At 40.0% G+C, this 12,300-nt stretch overlaps 1 protein-coding gene and 1 long non-coding RNA gene across 18 annotated transcripts in view; one reads left to right on the forward strand and one right to left on the reverse strand.

The window, feature by feature from the left end:
• LOC127489541 (telomerase reverse transcriptase) overlaps positions 1-3,506 on the reverse strand; it is a 117,367-nt gene extending 113,861 nt beyond the window's left edge. For 12 of the 16 annotated variants that reach the window (XR_011381613.1, XR_011381625.1, XR_011381621.1 and 9 more), the window contains exon 1: positions 2,972-3,506. The gene's annotated coding sequence lies outside the window, so the exon portion shown is untranslated. The remainder of the gene's footprint in view (positions 1-2,971) is intronic. The other 4 variants (XR_011381611.1, XR_011381612.1, XR_011381617.1 and 1 more) reach the window with 3 other exon arrangements.
• LOC127486322 (uncharacterized) overlaps positions 1-12,300 on the forward strand; it is a 145,884-nt gene that overhangs the window by 47,779 nt on the left and 85,805 nt on the right. The window lies entirely within an intron of this gene.

A 12,300-nucleotide genomic window follows, 5' to 3' on the forward strand; every position in this document is an offset into this window, starting at 1 on the left:
TCTTTTCTTTTCTTTTCTTTTCTCTTTCTCTTTTCCTTTCTCTTTCTTTCATTCATTCATTCATTCATTTGATAGGTAGAGTTAGACCATGAGAGAGAGACAAAGAGAAAGGTCTTCTCTCCACTGGTTCACTCCCCAAATGGCCGCCACTGCCGGAGCTGTGCTGATCTGAAGCCAGGAACGAGGTGCCCCCTCCTGGTCTCCCATGTGGGTGCAGGGGCCCAGGCACTTGGACCATCCTCCACTGCCCTCCCAGGCCACAACAGAGAGCTGGACTGGAAAAAGAGCAACCAGGACTAGAACCCGGCACCCATATGGGATGCTGGCATTGCAAGTGGAGGATCAACCAAGTGAGCCATGGTGCTGGCCCCCCAAACTTCTTTTTCTAAAGACTTATTTATTCATTTGAAAGTCAGTTACACTGGGGTTGAGGATATATCTTTCATCTGCTGGTTCACTCCCCAGAAGGCTGCAATGGCCAGCACTGGGCCATGGATAATGTGTATTATACAAAAAAAGTATACATGGATTTCAAATTTTTGCACAAATAAGATCTATTTGCAGGAACTCCAGCCATTTTACAGGTATGTAAACTGTAGTTGATGTACTATGATTATCTGGGAATACAAAGAATTATTCTCTAATGGATGAAGCAATAATTTACTAATCAGAACCAATGTGTATCAGGCACAGGAATGGAAATAACTTGTAGCCCTTAGGCACATGGGAGTGGAAACACTGGGAGGTGGACAGGGTCTGCACATACAAGGTTTGGAAAGAGAGGAGGAGATCAATAGGCTGTAGATAAATCCATGCTAGAGAAAATTATATCCTGATTATATTAGAATGAAACACTAAAAATCAATCAGCACAACTTCTCAATAATTAAAAAGAAAAACACATGGCGGGCACTGTGGCACAGCAGGTTATTCCTCCACCTATGGCACCGGCATCCCATATGGGCATCAGTTCTAGTCCTGGCTGCTCCTCTTCCAATCCAGCTCTTTGCTATGGCCTGGGGTAGCAGTAGAAGATGGCCCAAGTGCTTGAGGTCCTGCACCCACATGGGAAACTGGGAAGAAGCTCCTGGCTCCTGGCTTCGGATCGGCACAGATCCAGCCATTGCGGCCATTTGGGGAGTGAACCAATGGAAGGAAGACCCTTCTCTCTGTCTCTTCCTCTCACTGTCTGTAACTCTACCTCTCAAATAAATAAAATCTTTAAAAAAAAGAAAAACAGCGAAGTATATAAAATAAAAGCAGGCAAAATGATATAGTAGATGTAAATTTTTTTTTCACTCTTAATAGTCATAAGATTAACCCTACAGTAAGTAAAGAGTTTAACAAATAGTATGAGGAAGAAATGTTCCTCAACAGTAGAGATAAGGGCTGTAAATAATCAATGAAGCTTAAAATGTCAATTTCACTCCTATATATTACATTTTAGATGCTCTATTATATACCACAAATTAGGGAAAACATATGATATTTGTCTTTTTGGGGCTGGCTTATTTCACATTGAGATGATGGTTTCTAGTTGCATCCATTTTTTTGCAATAGACAAAATTTCATTATTTTCACTGTGAGTAGTATTCCATAGTGTATTTATGTCATAATATGAAATGCTATTTAAAAATATCACAAAGGATATACACATTATTGTTAATAAAATTTATGAACTATGAGTAAAAGTAATTAAGGTAACACAGGGAAGAGTAACACTAATATCCAGTTTCAGGTATTAAAAACAATTCTTTACAGAGTATATAGCATTGTCAAGATGCTAGAAAAATTTTGTAAAACTCTTATGAGTACAAATTTTACTAGGGATTAAAATCCACAACACTTTAAAAATCAAATTCCCAAAACACAAATATAAATTTTCAAAATCCAATATAACAAATGTAAAATAGGAAAACTCCAAATTAAACCAAGAAAGTTGAATCATAATTTGAAGACTACCAACCAACAAAAGTTACAGGAGTAAAACTTCAATTATAGAAACAAAATATTCCAAACAATTTAAGGAATAAAAAATAGCCTATATTTCCCAGATGTACCAAAGTATAAATAAGCAGAGAATATTTTCAAATGTCTTTTAGAAAGCCAGCATTACAATGATGCAGATAGACCTGAACCTGAAATATGAATTAAGTATAAGCCTCTCTTTCTTAAACAGATGCATATATCCTTAGTATTTTTATAGTAAATAAAATCAAATATGAAAATATAATGAATAACAAGTGCCACATAAGAAAAAAATGCAAAAGGTGGTTAACATTTCTAAACAAGCACTGTATAGTTTCCAGGTAGGTGAAAAACTTGAAAACTTGAGAGAAACACATGACCATTTAGATTAAATGTTAAGAAACATTTAGAAATGTATGTAATTAAAAATCTGCTAGCGGCATAGTAAAAACTCAATGGCTTTCTTATTTGGATTAATATATTTAAAAGGATTCTATAACAAACAACACAATTAATACGGGATCATTGATAGCTTTTTCACTGTAAGTAAACCTAGACCAGGATGCCTCCACTGTCTCCAGCTTCTTACTGGGGAGTAGTCAAGGGAAGGGGAAAGAGCAAAAAGAAAAATAAGGAGTAAAGATCAATTTCTAAACAATAAATTGCCAATAAATTGGAGATATTTATTTAGAGAGGATCCATAAAATCTAAAAACAAATAGAATTGAAAACTGATTTTAATGAGATTGTGAGAAAGATCAATATTTTTAAAACCTACTAGATTACCATGTACCAGCAAAAAAACAAATGAAAAATATTAAAGGTCAGTAGGCAGAGTGGAAAACAAATATTGACAGAAGAAAAGGAAAAAAAAAAGAATTAAATCATGTGATGTCTTTAAGCATTCTTCAAGTCAACATTAAAAAGTATTACAAAAGACCCAACAGAAAAATGAGCAGAAATATGAGGAAAAAAAGAGGCCCAGACCTGAAGCATGTTACTTACCACAAGCTCCAGGCAGGACCCGCCAGGGAGAAGGATGGGGCGACACTCGGCGACCCTAGTGAGTAGCAGGAGCGCAGAGGTGAGAGGCCCTCCTGCTGATCCCATCCAGCACAACCTGAGGTTCCAGGTCCATGCTATGGGGGAATGCTGTTTGGCTACATCTTCTGTGAAGCTGCCTGCGCTCAAGGCCATGCAAGCTGTCCATTCAGGCATGGTGACGCCCACGAAAAGTCATCACGTGGGGTCTTGACATCACAATCTTTCAGTTATGAGGTGGAGCGTGGAGAGGGAGAGGTCTTTGCTGCCGCGAGGCTCCCGAGGCTCGCAAGGGAAGTCGGACTCTGCTTCTCTCCACCTCTGCTCAACCAAGAGGCTGGATATCTAGGAAGCTGAGAGCTGACATGGTGAGTGTGTGGACCGCAGTGTACAGAGGGGGAAGGCGAGCCAAAGGTCAGGAGGGTAAGTGCCTCCAGAATCTGTGGGCGCCATATTGGCACTGGCACAGGGCCTCTCTCAGTCCCCTCCAATCCATGGGTTGGGGGCTGGACTGGCACCTGCTACCCCCATGCCCTGCTCCTTCCCTGCTAACGAGACTTCTTAGCCCCCGGAGCCATAGATGAGTAGCTGTGTGGCGGCCGCTCCGCGTCACCCCAGATGTTGCTGTGAGGACGGGGTACTCACTAGGGAGAATGCGGGCTCTGGGTATGGGTTTCATGTGGAGCAGGAGCTGTCATTTATGCGGCCCTCCGTTCCTCCTTCCTTCCCCATGGGAACCTGGTTCCCACTAGTTTTCTAAACCCGTTGGCTGCAGGGTCTCTTCCAGGATGCTGACTTCTTCGCATAGCTTTTTCTAGGGGGTATCACTTTAGTTTTCTTAACAATAACACAGCAACATAGATTGGGTAAGGAAACAACAAAAGTTTTATTTATCCAGGTTTTAGAAGGGCAGGAGGACCCTGTATTTTGGGAATTATCATCTTAACCCTTACAGGCTCCCCTGACAGGCTGCTATCTGTATTTTCACTTTCAAAATAGAAATTTTAGCTGCTCAAATTTATGTGTGTTTTAAAAAAAATATTTCTGTTCCATGAAAGCCTTCCCAATCCTGAAGGTATGTCTAGTTTACTAAGTTATTTTGGATTTATATTTTAATAAAGGAGTCAGTTTCTTTTTGCTTGTTTTAATTTTTCAAGATTGACGGAGTATGATTGACAAAAGTTGTGTATATTCAAGGTATGCAATCTGATGTTTTGATATGTGAGGGGGCTTTAAAAGTTATGGACAATTTACATTATCTTTAATTACATTTTTTCATAAACTTTTTGGAGTCCTCATGTACATATACATTATGAAATTATTAGCAATTAACAATCTAACACATCTATCACCTTACATCGTTGTGTTTTTAAAAGAATACCTAAGACATTTGCAAGTACTGAGTATATAACAGTGTAATCATCTAGTTATTGTGTTGAATATTAAGATCTTGAGTTAATTTTATCTCATACCTGCAAATGTGTGTTCAGCTAGCATTTTCCCATTTCCTTCACTCTCAGCCCCGACAACCACCATTCTGTTCTGTGATTAAGTGTGACTTTCTTATATTCCACATATGAGTGAGATTGTGTGGCATTTATCTTTCTGTGCCTTATTTCAAATAGCCTAATGTACACATTCATATTTTTGGATCCATATTTTGACAAAATGGCAGGATTTCCTTTTTAAGGTTGACTGTGATTCCTGTGTGTGTGTGTCACATTTTCTTTATTCATCTGTTGATAATGTTGTTTTTTCTATATCTTGTTCTTGTAGATAATGCTGACATGAATGTGTAGATAGAGGTGTCTATTTGAGATACTGATTTGATTTCATTTGGATACATATGCAGTAGTGAGATTGTTTTGTCATATGTTCTATATTTAATTGTGATTGAAGACCTACATAGTGTTTTCTGTATTGATGTACCAATTTACATTCCCACCAACAATTTATTCCGTTTTTTCCAAATCCAACAAACCTTTTTCCCACATCTGGTCCAATGCTATCTTTGCTTTTGGATAATAGTCATTTTAACATATATGATGTGATAACCATTATGTCTTTTTTTTTTTTTAACAGAGTGAACAGTGAGAGAGAGAGAAACAGAGAGAAAGGTCTTCCTTTTGTTGTTGGTTCACCCTCCAATGGCCACCGCGGCCGGTACACTGCACTGATCCATTGGCAGGAGCCAGGTGCTTCTCCTGGTCTCCCATGGGGTGCAGGGTCCAAGCACTTGGGCCATCCTCCACTGCACTCCCTGGCCACAGCAGAGAGCTGGCCTCGAAGAGGGGCAACCAGGACAGAATCCGGTGCCCCAACTGGGACTAGAACCTGGTGTGCTGGCGCCGCAAGGCGGAGGATTAGCCTAGTGAGCCATGGTGCCGGCCACCATTATGGTCTTGATTAGCATTGTAGTCTTGATTAGCAGTTGTTGAGCCCCTTTTCAGTTATCTGTTGGCTACTTCTGTATCTTCAGCAGAAAAACTGAACAATCCTTTATGTTTTTTATTGTAATATTTTGAGTTGCTGTGTTTATTGTATTACTCCCTTAATCAGACTGAGGTTTTCCAAAATTTTCTTCTATTTCTTGTTTTATCTGTTCAGTTTTTCCTTTAGTATGCAGAATGTTTTTTAGATTTTTTTGTAGTCTAATCTTTGATTTTGTCACCTGTGCTTTTAGTGTCACATCTAAACAGTCATTGTTGAGAATAATGTCAATGAATCTGCTTCCATTTGTAAGGAGTTTTAAATTCTCAGGTCTTCTTTGTAAGTCTTCAATTCATTTTAAGTTGAAATTCATGACTGGTGTAATATAATATTATATATCAATTTTTGTCGTGTGGATATTCAATTTGCTTCTACTTCAGATGTGGTCACTGATAACTGAGTGGCCACTTGGTAATTGTGGTGTCACTTGCTGGACCCAACACCCACCATGATATGCCTCTAGCTGGGCATAAAGCAGGCAGAAACTGTCAGAGTCCAGTTTTTCCCTAATCTGCCTGTCCCCCAGACCCATTCTACTATGCTCTGCTGCTCTTCCCTGTCTGCATAAAGAGACCTCAGAAGTGAGCATGCACAGAGAGACACATGTGAAGCAGTGTGGAGTGTTGGGGAGAAGCAGGGACTATCTAGTAAAGGGGCTGGACTCAGAAGGCTCTGTCTCATTTCTCTGAAACCTTGGATATATGGAAGCACTTCATAAATTCATGGAGGGATCCACATTTGGCATTGTGTTACAACTGTGCTTAGTATGCCCACATCCCATATTGGAGTACTTCCAATTACAGCTTTCTGCTAATATGCACTTTTAGAGGGAGTGATGGCTGAAGTATGTGGGTCCCTGTAACCCACATGAAAGACTCATATCATCTGGGAAGCACAACTGATGGAGTCCTCAGTGCAGAGTGGTTGGACATAAGGTATTACTTTGCTGCAGTGACAGAGAGAGAGACAGAGAGAAAGGTCTTCCTTTGCTGTTGGTTCACCCTCCAATGGCTGCCGTGGCCGGCACACCACGCTGATCCGTTGGCAGGAGCCAGGTACTTATCCTGGTCTCCCACGGGGTGCAGGGCCCAAGCACTTGGGCCATCCTCCACTGCACTCCCGGGCCAGAGCAGAGAGCTGGCCTGGAAGAGGGGCAACCTGGACAGAATCCGGTGCCCCGACTGGGACTAGAACCTGGTGTGCTGGCGCCGCAAGGTGGAGGATTAGCCTAGTGAGCCATGGCACTGGCCCATCATGAACTTCTTTATGTCAAACAATGATGCCTTAGTAGAGGCATTTAGGCATTTTTCAATTAGTCTATGCAGCTGCCATCCATCCCCATGGGAAAGGGGCACAACTAGAATACTCCCAGTCTTACCAATGGATGCAGGAGGTTTTTTAAACTTTGAAAATTCATTTTACTCACATTAAAGTTACAGAGATCTCTCATCCACTCTTCTTTATCCAACTGTTCACAGTATCTGGGACTGAGTGAGGTTGTGATGTGAAAGCATCAGATTTTTATTTTAAGATTTATTTTATTCATTATTTGAAAGTCAGAGTTACACAGAGAGAGAAGGAGAGGCAGAGAGAGAGGTCTTCCATCCACTGGTTCACTCCCCAATTGGCCGCAATGGCCGGAGCTGTGCTGATCCAAAGCCAGGAGCCAGGAGCTTCTTCTGGGTCTCCCGTGTGGGTGTAGGGTCCCAAGGACTTGGGCCATCTTTTACTGCTTTCCCAGGCCATAGCAGAGAGCTGGATAGGAAGTGAAGCAGCCGGCTCTCAAACAAGCAGCATATGGGATGCCGGTGTTTCAGGCCAGGGCATTAACCCGCTGCACCACAGCGCCGGCCCTGAAAACATCAGGTTTTGTGACGTGGAGATCCCAGAATTCAGTATGGTTGATAGGGACCTAAGTAATTTGAGCTATCATCTGCTGCCTCCTAAGGTGCACTTTAGTAGGAACCTGCATTGGAAGTGGAGTGGGTCTCAGATGAGGATGTGGGTCTCAGAAGAGTCATATTACATGCAGTTCCCAATGCTCACCCCTCTATTATTTTAAGAGGACTCCTACCACAGTCCAAACCAACTCTCCTGGCACTGATAACCATAGTCCCTGAAGTTGAGCTGTGCATATCCTTACACCCTAGAAAATACCCAAACATGACCACCAATGGAGTGTTCACAGCAGCAGCTTCATACTGTGCTTTCTTGCCACTCAAAACTATGCAGCTAGCATTGTGCCACAAGGAGCTGTTCTCCCTGAAATCTCTTCATCCATTTTTCCATATGCTGGTACGCAATCTGGCCATCCACATCAAAGTGATCATTAATGGATGCTATTTTGAAGGGGGATCGCAAGTTGGCTCATTTCAGGTAAACCTCATGTGTTGCTCCAGACACTCCTTGATACTGATGTGGCTCCCTTGGCATAGTAGTTCATACACCCCACAGGCTCCCCTGTAGGTGTCAGTCACCCATTTACTAGACTTATAGCCTAGATAATTGTGGCCTTATTGGGAACTGAATCAGGCATCACTGCATCAGTGGCTTGTTCTGTGGCTTGCTGCCAGCATGAATTTATCAGGAAAAATATACTGTCCTTATTTTGCCACATGCCAGTAGTGTTAGCTCTTGATGGTCTTCCTCTCAGTCCCCTCCTAGATATTATCTCCATGTCACTCATAGTTGAGAACTCATAGTTCTGTTCTCCTGAGTGGCTACTATTCCTAAAGACTGGCTGAAGTTCAAAGCCTTGCTTTTATCTCAAATTGGTAATTTATCTCTTTTTCTTAAGGGGAATTGCAATCCCAGATCTTCTTGTGAGTTCAGTTGAGGCTTCTGTTGTGACTGCATCATGGCTCAGCTTCTCATTTGCTGATCTTGCTTTTTGCTCCAACCAGCCTTTTCCAATAAATCTCCTGAAAACTGCTGTGTCAAAGTCTTTCTTATCCAAGAGGAGATGGTTAGAAGAATCTCAAACTCTTTCTAGCTACCCAATAAATTGTTGTTATTCCTTTCTTTGTTATTTGAAATTCAGAGAGAGAGAGAGAGAGAGAGAGAGAGAGATGGATTGATTCCATATTTACTCTCCAAATGGCTGCAATGGACAGTGCTAGGCCAGGCTGAAGCCAGGAGCAATGAACTTCATTTGGGTCTCCCATGTGAGTTCAGGGGCCCAAGCACTTGGCTATCTTCTGCTGCTTTCCCAGGATCATTAAAAGGGAGGTAGATCAGAAGTGGAGCAGCCAGAACATGAACCATTGTGCATATTGGATGCCTGTACTGCATATGGCAGCTTAACATGCTGTGCCACAATGTCAGCCACTGTTGTAACTCTTTAGAGAGTAAAATAACTAATTTCAAGAGATTTCCTAACATGTTCCCCCCCCACACACACGGAATTAAAATTTATAGTTGAATCATGAGTAGAAAGATAAAATTATCTCAAATTCTAAGTGAGAAAAATGGCTAGGATTGACTTTTAAAATGTCATTTTATTAAAGTGTGTTCTAATTGGCCTACTCCAGCAAAAACAGAACCTTGTTCTTTACTGATTGATTCTCTTGGATATTATAATTTTTTGTCTCTGTATGTATTAATCTCAAAATGGTGGAAGTGTTGACAGTTTATATTCCTGTAGATTAGAAGTAAACCTGGAAAAAGCCAATGCATTATGAATTTATAATCTTAAAGAGACATTAATGCAGCAGATGTTAAGACCTTATTAACCTGCAGAAAGTCAATGACTTTTTTAATGAATTTTTAAAGATTTATTTATTTATTTGAAAGACAGAGTTACAAAGAGGCAGAGGCAGAGGCAGAGAGACAAAGAGACAGAGAGGTCTTCCATCTGATGGTTCATTCCCCAGTGGCCACAATGGCTGGAGCTGAACCCATCTGAAGCCAAGAGCCAGGAACTTTATCCTGGTCTCCCACATGAGTGAAGGGGCCCAAACTTGGGCCATCTTCTACTGCTTTCCCAGGCCATAGCAGAGAGCTGGATTGGAAGTGGACCAGCCAGGACTTGAACTGATTCCTATATGGGATGCCAGAACTGCAGGCAGTGGCTTTACCCTCTATGCCACAGCACTGGCCCAGTCAATGACTCTCACATCTAAGTTAGTAATTAGGGCATTTTTTTTCCTATTATAAGTCCCAGTTTCTTATATACATGTGGAATTTACATTTTTCTCTTTTCCATTTACTTTCTTAATGCATTAAATAGAATTTTGTCAAATGCTCACTATTATGTGAGAAGGGCATTTTCAACAGTGGTTCTGCATGAGAAAGTGTAGTAAATATTGGTTTCTGAAGGGCAGCATTGTGATGGGATGGTGCCCAAAGCTTCATGGAGGCAATTGGAAAAGACAAGTTAACACTCTGAAGTTAGCCAAGCTCTAAAATACTAAGGCCAAACATAAAGTTAATCCTTTACCTGTGGTGCCGGCATCCCATATGGGCACTGGGTTCTAGTCCTGATTGCTCCTCTTCCAGTCCAGCTCTCTGCTGTGGCCTGGGAAGGCAGTGGAGGATAGCCCAAGTGCATGGGCTCCTGCACCCACATAGGAGACCAGGAGGAAGCACCTGGCTCCTGGCTTCGGATAGGTGCAGCGCTGGCTGTGGCGGCCATTTGGGAAGTGAACCAATGGAAGAAAGACCTTTCTTTCTATCTCTCTCTCTTACTGTCTAATTGTATCTGTCAAATAAATTTTAAAAATATATTTCAAAAAATATAAAATGCAAAATGGCTTTTGTACTTAAAATATGTTCAGAGTCTTTCATGGCAGTTAATTGACATTAACTGTTATTTTGTACCCTTGGAACTATATGATGGAATATTTTCTTTTCATATTTCAAAGTTAATATCAAGATTCTCTTTTTTATTTTGTTTAAGGAATACAACTTCATGCATTTAATACATACAGATTTGGGAACATGATGGTTTTGTCTGTGATTCATTGTAATCATATTGTAATCAATTGGCATTGATTATAACATGGTGCTGTGAAAATAATAGAATCACTTCCATTCAAGTTTTATTGATTGTGGGCTTGGGGAGATTCCAAAAGGGAGGAAAGAATAACTTGAAACTCTAATGATTTTTTTTTAATTGGAGCATTGTGCAGCATAAAACCACTGCCCCTCAAGCATTATTCAACCACACACCTAGTTCTATCAAATTCTTTTTTAACATGTTCTATGATTCCATTTATACAGAAAAGGCAAATATATATGGAGAGATAGCAGATTATGACTTACATGGATCTGGGCTGGGGTGAAATTGAAGAAAGACTTCAAAAATGCTTGTGGGAACTTTTTGGAGTGATGGAGATTTCCTAAAGCTGGATTGTGGTGATGGTTTCCCACCTGTATACATTTACAAAAAGTCATGGAACATTACTGGTAGAATGCATGATTATTTTATGTATAAGCTATACACAAACTTTTTTAACTTTCTAAAAGTATGATATTTTTACCTTTAACAGAAGAGAGAATAATGAATGTTTTAATTTTATCTAGACAAGTAGTATAAAATATCAAAACATTATATAATATACATCTAACAATAATATCTAACCATAATAACTAATAACATTTTTTCTGTCTGTATGTTAATTTGTATGATCCAACCAGCCTATGAAGCAAGTACAATAATTGTTTTCATTTTCCAGATGAAGGGCACTAACATAGTTTTATATTTTGCCTAAGGTAAAGCACATCATAGTTGGTAGAGATAGAATTTGTATCCCAACAATCTCTAAAGTCTGGCTGGCAATATCGGGTAGGATGATGCCATGGATATGCCATGTGTTATTCCACCTTAGAGCTTTTACTCATGCTGTTCCCTTTGGAAGAACACATTTACATCCCTTTCTTCCTGTGATAACTTTTACTCATTTTGAAGTAGAGCTTCACTGTCTGTTTTCTGGAGGCATTTTTATACCCTGTTGGTATAGGACAGCTTCTCATCATGCAGTGCCCTTGCACCTGAACTCTGCCTTTCAAAGCAGCTATTGCTGTATGCAATATGTCTTCAATTTCTTGATGCAGGCACTAACTGCTACAAACTTTCCTCTTAACACTGCTTTTGCTGTACTCCATATTTTGAAATGCCTTGCTTTCTTTCTAGGGATTTTTTGATGTCTCTTTTGATTTCAGTCTCCATTTGTATATTTTTTGAGTTAATTTCCAACTTCATTCCATTGAATTCAGAAAAGACACATAGTATGATTTCAGCTTTTTTTTTAATTTGTTGAGACTTGCTTTATGGCCTAGCACATGGTATATCCTAGAAAAATTCCATGCACTGATGAAAAGAATGTGTTCTGCAGCTATGTGATGAAATGTTCTGTAGATATTAATTAGATCCTTTTGGTCATAGTGTGGAATAGCTCTGTTGTTTCTCTGTTGATTTTTTTGTCTAGTTGGTTTGTCCACTTATGAAAGTGGGGTGTTGAAGTCCATCATTATTATTGTTTTGGAGACTATGTCTCCCTTTATGTACATTAACATTTATTTTAAATATCCAGTGCCCTAGCATTGGGTGCACATATCTTCACTATATTCACATCTTCCTGTTGAATTGATTCCTTAATCATTGCATAATGCCATCCTTTGTCTCTTATAACACTTTTTGTGTTAACCTTGTCTGTATTAAGATGGCTACTCCTTTTCTTTGGCTTTTTAGTGTGGAATAACTTTTTCCATCATTTCACTTTCAGTCTGTGTATATCTTTGTTGATGAGATTTGTTTTTTTGTGCAGAGCCAATAGATGGGTCCTTTCTAAAATTGATTCAAT

The sequence above is a fragment of the Oryctolagus cuniculus genome, chromosome 13, assembly GCF_964237555.1.
Source record: "Oryctolagus cuniculus chromosome 13, mOryCun1.1, whole genome shotgun sequence".
Lineage (NCBI taxonomy): Eukaryota > Metazoa > Chordata > Mammalia > Lagomorpha > Leporidae > Oryctolagus > Oryctolagus cuniculus.